The sequence below is a fragment of the Struthio camelus genome, chromosome 1 (assembly GCF_040807025.1).
Source record: "Struthio camelus isolate bStrCam1 chromosome 1, bStrCam1.hap1, whole genome shotgun sequence".
Classification (NCBI taxonomy): domain Eukaryota; kingdom Metazoa; phylum Chordata; class Aves; order Struthioniformes; family Struthionidae; genus Struthio; species Struthio camelus.
In genome coordinates, this window is record NC_090942.1 from 124,910,998 (window position 1) to 124,929,948 (window position 18,951).

The following is an 18,951-nucleotide window of genomic DNA, read 5'->3' on the forward strand; positions in this document are numbered from 1 at the left end:
TGCAAGAGGAGAAATTGAGGGGGGGAGTCAGTGAGTCAGAGTGTGGCTTTGGGAACTAGGAGCCTCTGCCAGGTGCCCTAATCTATAGGTTTCCGGCTCTGCTGGTTTGGGGATTTTTCCCTCATTCTCTACAAATTTCAGCCTGGATGGGAGGTAAATTCCTGACTCAATCCCTTTATCCTTTTATAGCGCTTTTCTTCAGTGAAATTATTTTCATCAGAAAAAAAAGTTCCGCGGGTAATTTAACTCATTTATTACCCTCTATAGCCTGTGATGATTGTGGTTGGAACATATTCAGAGTAATTATTGTTTAGCAAATGTTTTATTTGTGATTGCTAACTGTAGCTTTATACAAACTTTGATCAGATTTTTCCCTGCCCAGCTGTCCAGTTAACGGAGCCAACACACTGTTCAGAAATTTTTTTCCCCTATGTTATTACTAAACCTGGCTATTATAATGGTATATAGAAGCAAAATGATCGTTACGTAAATGAAAAATTCAGAGAATTCTAGGGTGTTACATTACTTCAAGAGATTTTTTTATGTTCAAGCAAATGCCCCCTATTGTTGGCCCCTGGGAACCTAGCAATGGTGCAAAGCAGGGACCCTGATGGGTTATTCTCAGCCAAGATGCTTCTGAAGAAATAACTTCTAAGCAGGCTTCAAATAGGAGATACCATCAGCAAAGCTGAGAGGTTCTCCAGAGGGTAACTTAAGAGTGATTTAGTTAGGCTTGTTCCTTTTCTGTGTTGCTTCTAAAAGAGACTCTTTTCCCACTGGCCCTGGACGGAGCCAGGAAGGAGAGTGTCACTTGCTTTACACAGAATCACAGAACCATTGAGGCTGGAAGAGACCTCTGGAGATCATCTAGTCCAACCTCCCTGCTCAAGCAGGATGGCCTAGAGCACAGTTGTGTCCAGACGGCTTTTGAGTATCTCCAAGGAAGGGAACTCCACAACCTCTCTGGGCAACCTGTGCCAGTGCTCAGTCACCCTCACAGTCAAGAAGTTTTTCCGCATGTTCAGATGGAACTTCCTGTGTTTCAGCTGGTGCCTGTTGCCGCTCGTCCTATCTCTGGGCACCACTGAAAAGAGTCTGGCCTCGTCTTCTTTGCACCCTCCTTTCAGATACTTACACACACTGATCAGATCCCCCTTCAGTCTTCTTTTCTCTAGGCTGAACAGGCCCAGCTCTCTCAGCCCTTCCTCATAGGAGAGATGCTCCAGTCCCTTAACCATCTTAATAGTTCTTTGTGGGACTTGCTCCAATAGCTCTGTGTCTCTCTTTAAATAAGCTTTTGTGACCAACCATCAGTATGTTGAACTTTGTCTTTAACAGCTACCACTGAAAGTGTTGCGAGAGTAACAGGAAGCCCTGCCCATACCCAAATACCAGTGAAAGGGAATGCAAGAACGGTGGGTGTTTTTATTCCCAGCACCCAGGAGTACCCCAGTGTTTTCATCCTCTCATAAAAGCAGGTAAATGATCTGCCTGAAATGTGTTGGCTAATCGTGATTGGCTGGTGGTTGAACATACACACACATACAAACACACAAATCCTGCTGATGGGGAGTATTTGCTTCACAGCATTATCTTACACTCCTTGACTGCATTTTATGGGTTTTCCTGTGAGCTGCATAGCTTTCTTTTGCACGTAGTCTGTTGGTCCACACAGTCGTAAGTCACCCAAAATTTTCTCCCTGTAGGAATGGCTGCTCATGTGCCAGTTTGAAAACATCCCCTGATGTCTAGTATAGTAAGGAGACCTTCATAGGGTGCCTTTTCTAACAAACGAACAGCAATAAAAAGCACTTCAGCTGATGTCAGTAGTACAACTTAGCTGTGTTTGTTAGCATGTAGACACACTGTTGGGGATAAGAAAACAATTGCTTTGTTTTCTTCACAAAGTGTATAGCTGAGTAAAAAATGTAGACAAAAATTTCTTATCGGCTGAAGGGATGGTTGGAAACTTGAGGCCAGAAAGGAAAGTAGTAAAATGAACAGGTTAAAAATACTTGGCAATTTCTCCTTAGAAAGTTGTTTTAAATAGCTTTAGAGAAACTCCTGCCTTCTCCAGCCAGAAAAATTATTATTATTTTTTCCCATGGGCATTGTAGCTATACTGCCTAGAGGGATATGTAGTTCATACAGACATGGGAGACCCATGAGCGGTAGGTACTGTTGTTTTTCTGCTGAGCCTTTTTTGGCAGCGAACACTGTACTGGTGATCAGGGCTTCGGTTCTCCATGAACGTTTGGTTCCCATTCATATTAGATGAGTAATCATCTTAGTTGCAGCAGGATTTACTGATGCTGGCTTGATCTCACTCATTTACCCTTTTAGCAGAAAGAAAGAAAACAAGTTCACGTGTGTTTTTGGAAAGACCTGTTCCTGTGCTGTGGCCACAGCAAAATGGGTGGAAGAGGATAAAAGGCTTTATATGAGCCTCTCCATCTGTCATCATTCTTCATCTGTCATCTGAATCTTCTATGATATAGAAATGTGAGTCATTTATTTGTAGGCCTGATTCAGAGAAAATAAACCCTTTATTATATTATTTATTTCTCTCTCTCTCTCCCACTTTTTTCTTTCTTACTATTTGATAGGTGCTGCACAGGCAAGTGTGGGACTCAGGATGGTGCAGCCCATAGGAGATGGGTTTGCTCTGGGGCGCTCCCCAAGAGTTAAGGAACCCTGGGTGCACTATGGCCGGAGTCAGCACGCTCTGGGGTTGCTGTAGCCCTCCAATGACCCCATGAGTGCTAAGCAAACCTAGTCAGCAAAGGGGAAGTGACACTGCAGTCTCGTACTGTAGGCATCTAGGTACTGTGGAACTTTGCACGGGGTTATCTGTTGAACAACCATACTATTATCTGTTGACCATCCTGCTATCGGCTGAAGCCGTGTATTCTGTTGTGTAACTGTTGTCTGGCTTTGTTCAAATGGATAATGAACTAAGCCTGGGAAGGACAAAAGAAAGCAAGCCGCCTACCTCTGTGCAGACTCAGACTCACTGTCAGGTGGCTTGTGGACCTGACATCCCACCCATTGGCGTGGACACCCCTGATGCCAACTGCCAGGGAGAACATGAATCGTCCCAGCACAGCTCAAGTGTGGTGACAGCAATCTGGAGATAAGTACACTGGAGGGGTGGCCCCATAAGAACAAGGAAAGGGTGAGAACGGTCATTGTACCGTGCATCCATGGATTAACTGTAGAGCTCTGATATGTATATCTATTTTTAGTTCTGTTATATTTCTAGCTTCACTATGCTTTTTAGCTTTGTTAGACTTGTAGATTGTTCGGTGTTAAGTGTTTAGTGTTGTCCAGCGTCCGTCATACGTGTAGAACCACTTAGCTCTAATAAATTCTTGTACTTGACAAATGATGGTTTTTTGAGTTCAGCGCAACTAATCCCAGAATTTGAAAGAATCACGGACTCTCCTCTATTGGTGCATCACACTATTCTCAATCAGTTAAATCACAGCAGCTCTAGGCATATAGATGTCTATGAAGCAGAACTTTTTAAAATCCTATGCTTTGTTACATTAATGTTCAGGTCATTCCTGCCTTGAACTCATTACTTTCCTGTGATACAGCTAATAACTGGAAGGAGGAAAAAGTTTTCAAAAATATATGCCTCTGAGCACCCTTTTACCCTGTAGGTATTTTAAAATAGAATTTATACATGATATAGCGAACACTAGCTTTAATAGTTTTCATCTTGCCTGTTGCACTGCAAGTTACCCTCCATGCATATTCATGCAGGGGACTGCATGCTCCCTGAGCTCAGTGTGGAGCAGTGGTGGCTTCAGAGAGCTTGACGTGACTGCATCTTGCAACATGGGAAAACAGCTCAGCTATTTTTATTTTAAATAAATATTTAAATTATTTAATTTATTTTAAAATTATACTTAATTTTATTATATATAAGAAGGCTTACACTAACGTTGCTGGTTGGTTCCCACTTGGCCTGGTGGGTTTTAATGTGATGCATCTTGAACTAGTTTTCAGGAAAATGCTACAGCAGAACCAGACTTACAGAGCCAATCATCCTTTGGCCTGCCTTGATGAACCAGGGGGTTGTGTTATACTAGTGCAAATAATAAAGGAAAACTTCCTAGTAAACGCAGAGGTCCTGCCTGCTGCTGCCAGGCCTGTGCTCCATGGGCCTGACCTGAGGCTCTCCCACTGCCCAGATGCTGGTAACCGCCTGGCAGAGAGCGATCACTACTGCGATGTCCTGTGTTGGCATCACAGCAGAGCTGTGCAGAGAAGGTGAAGGTTGGCCAGGAAAAGCTGAGCAGGGATGCTGAGCCCCACCAAAAGCCTCCACTTTGTGTGCTCCCCCCTTCAAGTCCATGCGCTCCCAGCTGTGCAGGGGACAGAGGAGGGGGAAGCGATGGGGCTGGTGCTGGCCCCTGGGGAGGCAAGGCTGCATGTGCTAGATGAGCCCTCTGCCCTGGGCTCTGGGTACCAGACTTCCCATCAGGGCTTGTTAGCCCAGTTTGCTCAGAGGACCTGTGCAACAAGCCCTCTCTGCAAGAGCAGGAGGAAATCAGTTTTCAGCAGGTCATATCTTCCTCTGCCCCTGCTCCCTGCCCCAGCAAGGCCTGAGCAGTGAGTTTCAGAAGGCATCTTTCCTCTCTTGCCCTCTGTACGAAACCTCCCGCACCTAAAAGCCAAACAATGAGCAAAACTATTTGGAAACTGGCTTTCGCAGGCTCTAGGCTATGATTAGTTATCCAGATTCAAAATCACTGAAGCAAACCCCTTCTGAAAGGCAATATACCTGTGGGAGATGGGGAAAAGACAGAGTTGCAGCAGCTGCTGCACTGGGCAGGTTTCATGGTGTGCTTGGCACATGGCGCAGCACAGTGGCTGTTTGCCAGCACTAACAGCTTGCTGCTTGCAGGGGAGCACCTCTGAGACTGGGGGGGCAAAAGGTTCATTTTTGCTGTCTGAGCCTTTCCTTCCTGCTTCCCATGAAAATACAAATGTCCAAAGGTAAAGTAGCAAAAGTTCAGTTTTAGGTGAGCCGTGGGAGGGCAGACTGGACTGCAGCTGCAGCTGGACTATCCCTGCCTTGCCCCAGTCTGCCCACAGCGGTGGCCAAGGGGCCACTCCTGACCCAGAGAGCTGCTCCTCACCCAGAGCAAATTCCTGCTCTGCCAGCCCACACCATTGCACACGAGGGATCGATAATTGCTGTATTTTTCTCCTGCTTTCTCCTCTGCAGCAATATTTTGGAACTGGAAATATGAAGGGACTAGTTATTGGAGATAAAGGTCCTAAATTTTTGTTTATAAACTGAGCACACTGAAATAAGGGAGCACTGATCTTCCAAAGTGCTGAGCCTTGGTTTATGAGCAGGCCTTGGACTCCCTCTTCTGGCGTACGGACCAGGTGCCGCTGAGGCAGGAAGCTGTGGGACCATTATGGTCTCCTGCAGAGATGCTGGCTGCTCAGAGGGGTTGCCAGCCAGGCCTGCCACAACCCGCACAGCCCCACTGCCACCTCTGAGCTCGCCCTGGCCGCCCTCACCTGCCATGCGAGGCCCATGGTTCAGGGGGGCTCCTCTTGTCTTGGCTAGAGAAACTGCTTGCCCTTTTTTTGACAGGAGCCTCCTGCCCCTGCTGGGTAGTGCAGACCTTGAGGGGGTCCTGCAGCAGAGAGATGGGGAAATGTCCCAAGGGCATTTGCTTGTGAGCTGGGTTTGCACGCTTGAGGGTCTCTGAAAGCTTTGGATCACAGCTCAATTCAGTTGTCTGCACCCCTAGCGCTGGCTGAGCTGCCCCAGGGCGTCTGCGACACCCCTGGGTGCTGGTGACTATAACACAGGACCCAGACCCCTGGGTGCTGGTGAATATAACACAGGACTCAGCGACTGGGAGTTGGTGGCCTGGGGCACCTTAGGGGTTTCCTATGGGGCACTCGACAGCTGTGTGTGAACCACTTAATCCAGCCCTCAGCCGTGCTCTTCTTTGTTACGGTTTCTGGACACACACTACCCTGTACTCCTTATTTAAGTGGTCCCCCGCAATCCAGGTGCCAGGGGGTCCTAAATGGTCATCCTCCTGTTCCCCCTTCCCCTCCCCCCATCCATCAGCCACTGAGCACCCTGTGCTGAAGCACCACCACAAGTGGTGCTTCTAGTGCTTTCTAGTGCTTTCTCGTTTGCAGAAAGGGAAAGGAAATGGTAGTTTCTAGTAGTACTTAATGGCCTTACAATATGATTGTTTCCTCTGATTTGGTCCAGTATGTGGATACCCATGAGCACCTCCTACTAACACTTTTTCTTGCTCCCCAGTCACCCTTGTGTTAGCCTGGAAGAAAATTTCTCAGATATTAGCCTATGATGCGTAGGCTATGATGCATATTGTAGTTGTTCGAGTTGACTAAAAGTTTTTCTTGGGGTACAAATCTTTGCCTATTTTTTCCTCTTCCTTTGGAACTGCCAGATGCAAATTTCAGTGCTTGGCTTCATTTTTACATATGACCTAGGCAAGTGCCCTTAACCCTGCTTTGCGTTTGCTGTTACAGATCAAAAAGGCTTGTGCCAATAGCATTGCAGGGCTAGCAACAAGAGCAGCACTGCATGGGGACCGAGCTGGGTCAGGCTCTCCCTGGGATGCAGGGAAAAACAAAATTAGTCCCTGCCGAGATGGAGGGACTGATGTAAAATTGGGATGTAGCTCGAGCAAGAGAGAAAGATGGTCCTGATGTTGCTGAGGGAGGTGTAAGCTTGGGGCACTGGCGGCTACTGCTCTTTCCTGGATACAGAAGCATCTGCTGCGCGTGCCCTGAGCTTGCTTGGATCCCAGTGCTTTACACTGGCAGAGGATGTGGTGGGATTACGCTTAGTTCACTTTCTGTCTCAAGGACTGTATCCAACCCTGCAATGCAGTCTGCTTGCTGCTTCGTGACCCCCACCCTCACCCCTCAGCCTGACACAGCGGAGCTGCCTAGCCAACCACGCAGATCATCATGCACGGGGAAAATGAAGTGCTGTGGCAGCAGCTAGCAAAACCTGCTCTTGCTGGAGTGCCGCTGCGTGGCATGGTGCAGCCCATCCTCCATACGACTTCTCCTCTCTTGTATGACCTGACACTTCAGACATTTTCTCATGGTGCTTCCTCATATGCTGAAGCTAGTGACATGGCATGATATAAGTAAGTGCTCAGCATTGATTTTAGTAGCAGATTGATTTGTAGGCATTTCTGGGATACCTAGAAGCTTAGAAGTTGGACACTAGTATGCAGCTGCTGAAATTCTGCTAAGTGTATTTGTTTCTAAAGCTACATCTGAGAATTATTAGTCTTCCTAGCTACTCCCTTTTTCTTCTCTTCTTGCTAGAGGACAGAGTAAAAGCTTCTCTGCAAGAAGCCCAGAAGACTATCCTAGGCATAGTTCATGTCAAAGCACAGAAAACCTGTGCTGAAACCTCAGCTGAGAAGGGAACCCCATGTTCCAGGTTTGCACTAACAAGTGGCCTTTGCCATCTCCCAGTAAAGCCAATGAAAAGTTGTGATGGGAACTGGATTAAGCCCAAGATAGCTTTCTATTGAGAGCTTCCATGACAGGTAGCTCTTGTGTTTTCACCTCAAAGCTGCAGAGCTCACCTGCTCTCTTCATTTACATACAGTTTCATCTATTCGGTATGTAAATGTTTCTAATACCGGTGGAAAGATGTGTCCTAAAACCTGAAGAGACATAATTCTGTTAAGGTTAGTGCGGGCAGAGGTATTGCCTGCTTCTCTCCCTTGCACTGTGTTGCACAAACTATGATGGAGCGAGAAGTGGAATAAGGAGATAATTAACTGATCCTTTATGCCCTGAGGGCCCAGTAAGACAGCTAAGAAGACTAACTTTTGATGCCCTGTGTCAGTTTCTCAAACTTTTTCTTAATGTGCTCCCTGCAGGATCTATTTCCTTCCTTCTCCACCCATCTCCTCCCCAAGCTGAAAGCCGTGTCTGCTGCTTTACGCTTTGTCTGTGCGCTCCTTGCTCATTCCCAAATGCACTATCCCACGTAGAGCAAAGAGTGGCCTTTGCTTCATCACAGTTCCTATTGATTAAATGACAATGTAGGATATTCTTGCCCTTTCGCTTACTTTTTGTTCACAGTCTTGCTTTCTGTTTTATTAACAAAATGCTGCTGAATGTGTTTAACACAGGAAAGTTGCTAACTGATTTCTCTGCTAATTGGTTTTCCTCTGTCTTCCAGGGGAATGAAAGAAGGAGGAGAGGTCTCACATGGTTCATCTTGATTCTTTTAATCTTTCAGGCAGGGAAAGAGCCAGAGGAAAGAAGGTGAGTGGTAAACTAAATCATCAAGAAGAAAAGAGATGCTCAGAAATGGCCTGGCCAGGCGTCAGTGAGATGCTGGAGTAGAGCTACCACTAGCACCGCTTTCTGTCACTGCTGTTAGTTGAGGACTCCAGGGTAGAGACAAGCTTCCGGTAGAAACCCGTTTTAAGGAGGGTAGTCTGAATGGAGACAGAAGGAAAAAGAGATGGTGCAAATTAACATTGCAAAGTGCTTCATAGAGCTCAGCCTGTCCTATGAAATCTTGCATTGACACTGAGAAATGCAACTCAAAGTTATGGTGCTGTTTATTTTCCCGCTGTTATTACTTATGAAATGAACCACTGACTTGAGCTCTGAATATGCTCACGTGAGAGGATGGGGAAAAGATGGTGCTGAATGGGGGCAGAGAGACAAAAAAAGGGAAGATTGGAACTGGTAGAACAGCATTTCTTAAGGCATCTTTCACAACCTCCCACTTTCTGTGCCCCTTTCCACTGTTTCTTTATCTTCTTTCACTGACTATTAACTGCAAACAGCTAATTTTGCAAGTGCCTGCCTTGAAGGGTTATCCTCCCTTAATTCCTGACTGTTGGCTACACAGCGCAGTGTTACCACGAGTGGAGCTAAGAGGGTTCCCCCGGCCTAGTATTTCCCAGCACCTCTTCCCGTGCCGCAGCCCCAGCAAATCACATGCACAGATTGCACCATGCTGCAGCCTTGCCTCCTTGGCATGACCTGAAGGTGGTATGTCCCAGGGCCCTGGTGTCATCAGGGCAGAGGCGAAGCAGCCTTTCCCTTAGCCCCCCAGTCACCTCAGGGCCATGCCTGCCCCTGCTGTCGTGCCCATTAGCAGGTAACCAGGCATGTAACTATATACTGCTTTCCTTCACCTTGTGGCATTGAGCTATTAGCAAGGGAGCAACAGCTGCTGCAGGTGGTGTGATATTTAGTTGACCCTGGCATCTGTTCTGCAAGTTCTGGCACTGATCTTAAAGCAAAGATGCTCAGCACCTATACTGAGCCCTCAGTGTGGCACAGAGCTAGGAGCAGCCTACAGGCAGAAAGGTATATGTTAATTACTGAGGAGAACTGGCAGTGCTTCTCATGGACACTCACAATCTGGAGACAGAGGTCCGAAGCACCAGGGCACGTCTGGGATGACTGAGTCAAAACAGCACTTTTGTTCTAAGCATTCTGTCTCCGTGATGCCTGGAAACCCACAGTTTTCCCTTGCTTTGGGGTGCACATTGCATTCACTAGAGTCTATTCAAAGCAAAGGATAAGGTAAAGAAGGTGCATATCCGTATATGTCATGCAAACACATGTGTGCATATGCACATGTACACATGCACGCACACACACACACACACACATGCATACAAACACACGCACGTACTTAAGCATAGAGATAAATATATATTTTTCCTTACTAATCAGTGCTGCCACTGCAGGGTTATAAGCCTGTGTGTTCACATATCAGATGTATCTGTCTGATGAATTCAAGGATGTGTTGCCTTCCACTATAAATAGGTTCAGCGCAGGTCAGTCCTTTAAGCAAAGGGCTACGTGGTGAAGTGGGTTATGGTCTTGGCCTGATATGAGAGGTGGAATATGTTAATTTTCATGGTTAAATAGTTTATCTCTCCTCACAGTAGCCCTAATACATATCTGTGCTGATGGCCATAACATTGCTGCACAGATTGGTATGCCTGGCAAGGTCACCCTGAGGAGCCTCTGAGGCTGTGATGCTGTGCACTGCGCTGCTTCACTGCAGAAACATGCAGCTGATAGTGGTGGCAAGTTGTCAGTGTGAGATACAGAACTCCGTTAGGCATAAACATGAAGCCGGGAATGACTTTGCAGCAGTAATGTGAGAGTGACACCACCGAAACTGGGGTGTTGTGTTAGGGAAGGGCCATGTGAAAAGTAAGTGGGGCTCACTCAAAAAGTTTCAGCTCCAATACACCAGTGGAGATGGACTTACCTAGTGAGGTGCCTTACTTACTTTGCACATCCTGTGTAAAACCATGCTTTTTTTTACCTTCATATGTTGGAAAAGCTGTTTCAGGCTTCTTCACAGAGGATGCCCTTGGGACAAGACATCAAGCTGGAGCTACTTGCACTGTCCAGAGGTCTGAATCCCCACAGCTTGTCTCCCCCTATCTAGGCACTAAGTTCCCACAGCAGGAATCCTTGTTTTGTGTTTTATATTGTATTACCTATACACTCGTACCGCAAACACCTGAGAGAGCCTCTGACTGACCCAGTGGCTCTTAGGCCCCTCTTCTCTGCCAGAGAAGCTGAAGGTACCTGCGTAAGGAACATTTCCGAGCCTTGTACAACAAGGATTATACATGACAACACCTTAGAAACTCACACACTTAAAAAAATCTTTCTTATTAGCACTTATCGTTAGCACTAGATAAACTAAATATTTGGAAAATCTTCTTTACTTCTTAGTACTGGCTTATTTTTGGATTTCATTTAACTTGCAGAACGAAAACTGATTAGATCTTTTGTAATGTAATCTTTAAGGATGTTCCCAATACCGCTTTATTTTTCCTGATGTCACTTATGTAATAGAGTGAAAGGCAGCCATACACACTCTGAAAGCAGCTAAACAGCTTCACTCTCCATTTCTCTGCCAGTAGAATAATGCTTGCCTCTTTGAGCTGCTGAATAATTTCAACACAAAACAGAATTTGCTTTTCATCAACTCAAAAAAGAAAAAAGTCCACAGTAATTTCTGACAGGATTCAGAAAATTGTTAGTTTGGGCTGTTATTTCCTAAAATCAATTCTCCCAGTGAAGAACATGAAAATTGCCCTTCTCAAAAGTTACTTCTCACTTCATTACACTTCCATATTGTGTAAGCAGTTGTCTTTCACATACTGGAGCACATTGGTCTCAAAGATAGTGTTATGCTAACTTTTTTTCCGAACTTTGTCGCAGCACTGTCCTGTGTGCTGCAGGATCCCATATGCCTATTAGAGACTACCTGGAGATAGGATGACAAGCAGGAATCTCTCCATAGAGCAGATGTAGGCAGCTAGTGCAGCAGCTTCACATTCCTCACTCCAAGGTAATATTGTGAACAATTCCTCAGAAGGAGGTGTTCTCATTCCTTTTTCTCCCCTTGGATGAATGCAACTTGCACGGAGGTCCGTGGAAGGTCAGACCCTCACCACTGTCAAGGTTTAGTCCTTCTCAGAGAAAGGCTCAACACGGAGTATTGCTGGAAAAACAGACCTACTTATGGCTAAATTACCACAGCTAAGAGGAACATAAATCGTCAGCTCCCAGACATCTTTCCTCCCTCCTTTCTCGCTTCCCTCTGAAGGAAGAACACTGAGTCCTAATTTTTTGTATCTATCTGTCCAATTGTTTATGATCACCTACTTCATTATGTTATGTTTTACATCTGCACATAGCTTTACAATTACGAGCATAATGTTTGATTAAAGTTTAGCATTTCTTATGAACGAGGCTATTTAGCAGCCCCTCCTAGCTAGTAGCGCCCCTCACTAGGACAGGCTAATTTCAGATAGCTTGATTTTACACCTGGTACAATTCCTGGATGCTGATATAGAAACTTATGCACTTACTTTCTGAGGTACTGCTAAGCCCTACAATCATCGAGATGGTCAGGAGCCAAAAAACCTTGCTTTCCATTGCTGTCCTCCATCTGCAGACTTTAGGCAGAATGTGTTTCTAGGGACATAAGTCACTTTTAAGGCTTTTATTTTATACCAGTTTTGTTTGTCCCAATACTCTAGTTTACATTTGCTTAAGGAGGAGCTTTTTGGCTGTTCTGTTTTTTTAATCACTCTTGATTAACATGTTGTTAGCACATCCAGTGTCCCATAAACAGCCAGGTAGCTGGTACTGGGAGAAGACTGACAAAGATACTCAATGTAGTGTAAGGTCAGTGTGGTAGAAAAGTTTGCTCTTCAAATTGGTCATCCTAACCTGCCCGCCCAGCAATCTTTTATCATTGCATGTGTTCTGCCAGTTGCTAAATAGGTTATTTTCAATACACCAAGTCAATGTTTCTATGTGTACCTACAGCAAATTTTTTTTTATTTACTTCTTGAATTATGCAGATGATGGGAAGTCTTAAAATAATGTTCAATCTAGGGGCAAGATGAAAAGTGGCTGCAAGTCCTGGGAAAAGAGCAGGAACTGGGATTTCTTCTTCAGTAGGGTATGTACCTACACACAGAGCCAGCTGCTAGTGGATTGGCAAAGGCAGCTGTTGCTACCTCTCCTTTCTTTTAACAGTGCCCAGTAGATACATGCCCCCAGGCAAACGGCAGGGGAGCAGTTGTGCAGCCCCTTGGCAGCCCCATTTCTCTTCTCATTCCCTTGCTGGTTAATATGCATAGGATGTCCTCAGCAACAGGGAAAACAGGGATGCAGCACAAGCGCTTCTCTCCTTCATGGTGCAAAAACGTCAGCAACAAAGTAGTCTGAAAGAAACATCAAGCTCCTGCATATGTCTATGGTTTCTGTTGCTTCTCAGAAACTTCTCTCTTAAATGATATCAGCAGGGCCTGAAAAAGGTCTTTAGGACATTACAGGCACTATAATTGCAAATGCCATCCAGAAGGGCTGGTAAAGGCAAAGTCAACAGTACCAAGCTGGTGGCTTGGGTGCAGTGGAAGGGGTGACACTCAGTGCAGTGAGGTGGAGGGGTTACGCCTGCGGTAGGGGTGAGCTGAGTGGCACAAAGCAATGTAGAGCAGCATAGAGTTCTTTATGGGACAATTCGCATTGTTTTTTGGGAGGAATTCTGAACTGCTGGTTTTATTTTCCAGGATTCTGTACAGAAAAGCAGAATTTATAAGCATCATTTACAATAAGCCCTTCACTCTATTCTAGTAGTTTCTTGAGATGTTGCTACTTGCATACACTGCTGACACGCATATAGGAAAAAAGGCCAACAAGCCACAGCTCAGCATCACAGCTTGCCTGAGGCACTCCCGAGGTAAGAGCCTGTTTTATGAGAGTGGGTGAAGCGATTGTATCAGCAAGTGGGCTCGCTGATGGCATTTTAATACTTGCCAAATGCAAAAGAGCCCTGCTATTCGTCACAGGAGGGCTGGCAAGGGTCAACCCACACGTGGTGGGGTCAGTGTCTGGGGAAGGGACAGCCCCATATCTGATGTCTGGCGATATATGGGCATTTGGCAGCTGTGCAGAGACTGGACCACAGCTGAGCGATGCTGAACTGGGAAGGGAACCTCAGGGCAGAGCTGGGTTGGACTATGCCCAGTGGTGCTGGTGGGGGCTCTCCACTAGCTCCGGGTGGATGCTGGTTTTCTCCTGGGAAGGCCTCAAGTCTGTGCTTGTTCTACTGTATTTTGGTTATTGGGTCCCAGAGTGCAGTCTTCACAAAAACTACATTTCTTCTGCAACTCTTTGTTATACAAGACTGGGATGGCAACAGGGTTGTCTCTAAACGAGAGGATAAAGTTGGGTTGCAGGGAGGTGCTGCATACCCGTTTCTTTGGCAACACCTTGTTCTAAGCCATCTTGAAAGGCATATTCTGGGCTGCTAGACTGTTTATAAGTGTGTGTGTATGTGTGTATGGTTTATAAAATTCCAGTGAGTGATAAATCCCCATGACATGCAGATCTGTGTAAGGAAAGGTCTTGCAGTGATATCCCTAGTGCCTCGGAAAGGGATGCTACGAGAGCTGAAAGGGCTGCTCTGAACAGCAACTGCTGCTGTCCTCTCTGACACCTCTGTCTTAATGGGGGATGAGTAAAGTCAAGTCCTGTAGGAGTCAACAGTCAGCATTTTCTTACTGGTCTACCACAACATGAGGGGGAATTAATTCATCATCTGGAGCAGCATTTCTGAGCCTACAGTCCCAGTCTGTCAGAAACCAAAAGCTGGTCTGCAGCATGGCTGGAAAAAAAAAATTAAAAAAAGAAAAACTAGTTATTTCTAAACATAAGCACACGTCCCTGCACACAGGCAGGTGAACAAAATAAGGAAGCTAGTGAAAATAAACGAGTAAAAACATGTGGACCACATGGTACAAGATGGTCCCCAGTTTTGTTCAAAATGACTACCTAGTCCTCCGTTTCAGAAAGGTGGGAGATTCCAATCTGAGTGTAGCATACATATGATGCGTCTGACGTTATACAGCAGGTAGGGCTGTCAGCAAAAAAAGAGTTTGGTAATATGTAACTCGGGATCCTTCCAATTTGCTCTTCCCACTGCTGGCAGAAGAGATGGGGGCATAGCTGGGGGGAACAACTATGAGTCCCTGTGCCAAAGGCAGGGATTCACCATGAAGGTCCTCACAGCTGCCGGGGGGGGGCAGTGAAATGTGACCCGTCTCTGTAAGAGCTGAGCTGGATTTGATTTTTCTCTTTGAAGCTCAGTATCCACTGAGCACAACCTTTGAGGCTGAGGGTTGCAGTGAATCACATAAGCAAGCTATGAGGCCATGGAGGGATGCTGAAGGTGAAATACAATGCTAAAGTTGTTAAACTTGTTGGTCCAAGGCTATTTTTTTGTATATTTTCCTACTCACTCTTGTCTCTTAATTTCTCTGTATTTCTGAGGCTTCCTTCCTTTCTCCTATTCATCTAAGAAGGAAAATGTCAAAAGGCTCAGTAACCTCAGGCAAAAGAACCTGAGCTCAGATCACCTCCGTCGGAGGTGCTGAGGTTGCCCTAGAGGTGACGAGTTCTTAGTGCTTTGACTTCCCCATTGCCACGCTGCGACTCGCGCGTGAGGTTCTCTCATTGCAGCAGGGAGGACGAGGCTCTTCCACACTCCTGCATCCTGAGACCTTTTATACAAAGGTGACAGAGAAACTGAGGTCTCAACATTATTAAGTTCTGGTAAGTTTTGCCTTAATTTGCAGCTAGGAGGAAGAAAGAGAACTGAATCACTGTCTGTGCTGAAAAAAGGCAGGGAGGTTTCAGGCTTTCTTTCAGTATCAGATCAGCCTCTCGGTTGACTTTTGAACAGTGCCTGTCTGCCTCTTGCCCAGCCATCAGGCCAGATGATAGAGGTAGAGGACACAAGGGGCAGCTAGAGGAATTTAAGGAGGGAAATGTGTAATTAGGGATACAGGGACAGAGAAAGTGAAGCACTTGTGAGGCAAGAAAGAGGTCTTGAGACGTGGAGGGGGTCTAAGGATATTGCAGACTGGAACTATAAAAAGCACAGAAAAGTTGGGATTACCGTGGCACGGGTGCGTATAAGGATGCAGAGCCTGACCTCATGAGTCCTTCTAGAAGAGCCACGTGTTATTTCTGCCACAGAGATAAGCAGAAGGATGAGGTGAAAGAAGCAAACTTAAAATGGGTGACCAGCCTTTCCGTCCTCTCTCGCTGCGGTCTATGTGGAGAGATTTATGGAATGATACCGGTTTCAGTTTATCAACAGGAGAGCTAGGTGTGGAGAGTATCTCTGATAATAAGGCTATTTCAGTCTTACACATGCATAACACAATCCAGCACCTCACAACTGAGGCTTGACAAAGAAGAAACTTCAAAAGAGATATAATTTGTATATATTTAATATAAAGGTAAGTAGACTAGGGGTAAGGTCCTTAATTGAACTGTTTACCTGGAGATATATTTTCACTGTACTATGTGAAATGGGCACTGTGATTGAAATAATCAAAATAGTTCATTTTAGCTTTCTGTTCTGGATATCCATTTGCTTTTGATGGTTGCTGTTGTATTTAGGTGTCAATGTGCACTTTCTGCAAGTGGAATTACGTAATTGTGTCCAAAATACTTGATGTTTGTGAGGGGAAAGACAGTCCATAGTGAGATGAAGTAAGTTGTTTCTGGAGACGCTTAGCTTTCATTTCTGTATCAGGATTAAGGCTTTCTTAACATTAAGCTATCTAAGGGGTATCTGCACATGACTGTAAATGTCTAGCATTGGGTATCCATACTAGAATATTTTTATGTGACAGTTATTTTTTTGACCTGATGCCTGTAAGTGGTGATACCATCATAGCCTGGTGCTGGTATAAAGGCAGGCTGTTAAAACTTTAAATAAAGTTATTTTCTTTCTGTCATTGGTAAGTGATATAAAATGTTTTTTAGGGATAAGGTTTATTTTAATTATTCAATTACAGTTTCAGTCTCCAATGGGAATAGTCAGGCCAAGTAGTTCTAGAAAAGATACTGCCCATTAGATCTCTCTGGATTAAGACCGGCTCCACAGCGGTGTTTCACAGCTATTTCACAGTCCCATTTTTGTTCTCATTCTGGTTGCTGAGACACAAACTAATTTTTTGTTGTTGTAGTTATGGAAGATACAGGCAAAATTTTGATGTATGCTGCCATCTGCTGTGGGCTGAATATTATCCTGAGCATTTCAACTTTGTTGCTGCAAGTTGTATTTGTGCTGAGGTTATGAGCGCCTGAATAAATGATACACAATAGTCATGCTGGTTCTATAAGAATGATCTAAAACTCACTTCGACTTGACCTTCCGTGAAAAACATACTTCACGAAATGCTGTCAGGGTAAAGTGCTAATCATAGTTTGCTTAGCTTACAGACTTTTGCAAAGCCCTAAAAAAAAAGGAAATGCTGCAAAACAGCAGTTGTGGACCAGCCGTGATCTGGCAGCTCCGCTCTGCCAGATAGATAAGATACGGGGGTGAGCTGCAGTGGTATCAGCACGCGGTGCACTCTGCTCCCACGTGCCTGCCTCTGCTGCAGCCAGCACCCAGCTCCCCGCGTGCGCACGGACACCTGGGCAGGGTGCCAAAGCTGTCTCACTGCCTCAGAGGATGAGGCTCCCTTGACTTACTGGTCCTGCTGCTCTCAGAGGACAGATCATGGAGGGGGGGAACCGAAAGTAAAGGGGCAGTGAGAGCCCCGCACACTTCCCTCAAGAAGGGAGGGAAATTTGTCACTTAAAATACAGAAATTGATGTTGTGAACCCTGATTCTTTTGACTGAGCAACAGGTAAGGACCTGTCGCGTGGGGGAAACACATAGGAAGGATTGATGATGATTTTATTTTTAAGTGCAAATGATTTTGCCCTCAAGTTTCATGCTGTGTAGCTTCAAGATAGTCTTATTCTTTACGCCTTCTTTCTCATTTTTCATTCTCTTATTGCCCTTCCTCTCTCATTGGAAAGCTTTGGGGGAACCATATTTATTTTAAAATCACACCTCAGAAAAGGCCTCGTTCCTCATAACGCCCTTGGGGACTATGTTAGTGCAATTCAGCAGTACCCACGTAAACAGATCTTTTCTTGCAATTACAGCAGTTGCTTTGCCCTTGTCTTCTAAGGCTTTGTGCCGTTAATGTCATTTTTGCAGGATAGCTGTAGCAAGCCCTGGAAACGGGGACACATCCGGGAGTGCTGACAACCTAAGACCAGATGTTTAATGTAGGTGCCTGAAGTGAGAGCTTTCAACTGCCTGCTAGGCTCTTAAGGCAGCCCCAGTCACATGCCTTCATCTAGACTGTGTAAATGCACTCCAGCATTAATATATGGGTTATCGACATCTTTCCCTCTTACCTGTTATGCTGTAAATGTTCATCTTGCTAAGACTGGCACTTACCAAAGCGTTCTTGAGAAAAGTGAGTCAGGTACAGAGTCAATTGACTTTAATCAGTAAAAATTGTTTTGACCTTTTTGTGCCATCCACAAGGCTGCCTTATTACCTCTTCTATGCCAAGTTTGGAAGCAAACTGCTCAAAATCCTACCTAGCTAACTGGTGTCTGGGTGGGTGATACAACTCTGTTGCATTGTACTGAGGCAGGAGTCCCACCAGTAAGAAAACATGTGCCAATAACAACAAAACAAACAAAGAAGCCTCAGTCCCTCTAAAATATGTAAAAGCAGAGATTAAAGGCAATGATGGAGTGTACTTTTTCAGCTCAGATAAGAAACGCTTCCTTGTTCCTTCCCTGAAGTTAAACAGTTGATGTAAGCTTATTGCTTATTGTACCTTATGTAATCTCTTAGGTTCCTGCAGCATGTTAATGTGATACTGCTTCTCACGGGGATAGCTGTTCAAGAAAAAAGTCAGACCTGCGTGTCTTAAAATGGCACTATGCTCACAGAGATATTGAAGAACGTACACCTTTTAATGATCAAACAGCAAAGTTTACAGCGCAGCACTTAGAACATAAGATTTTTGACCTCCTTTGTTTGAATGTCAAAAATTGGATCAGCAAGATCTATTGTTTTTTAATTTAATATGCAATTGTATCCACGTTCTCACACTTACAGGAATATTGACAGAGGTAAAGCTTTTAGGAACAGAGCTCTACAACACCTCTTCCTTTCTGTGCATCAGCTGCTTCCTGATGTAGAATGTGTTAGTATGGAAAAGCAGGCAATGCCTCAGAAAACACTTTTACTTTCTCAAACACTAAACTTACTCATGCTTTTGCTTTTATGCTAATCTCTGCACCTTTAAAGAAATTGCCTATTTATTTAAACATCTCAGGTGAAAAAAAAAAATTCTGGATTGGCCAAAGGAGAGATGTGATATCTCTGTGATATTTATCAGAGTTCTGTAGCATATCTGGGAAAACTGCATGTGGAATAAAAGTTTCATCTGGTTCATCCAAACTTATCAGCTTTGTTTCGGTTTTCAGACTTAAATATTTATCTATCTCGATGACAGAAC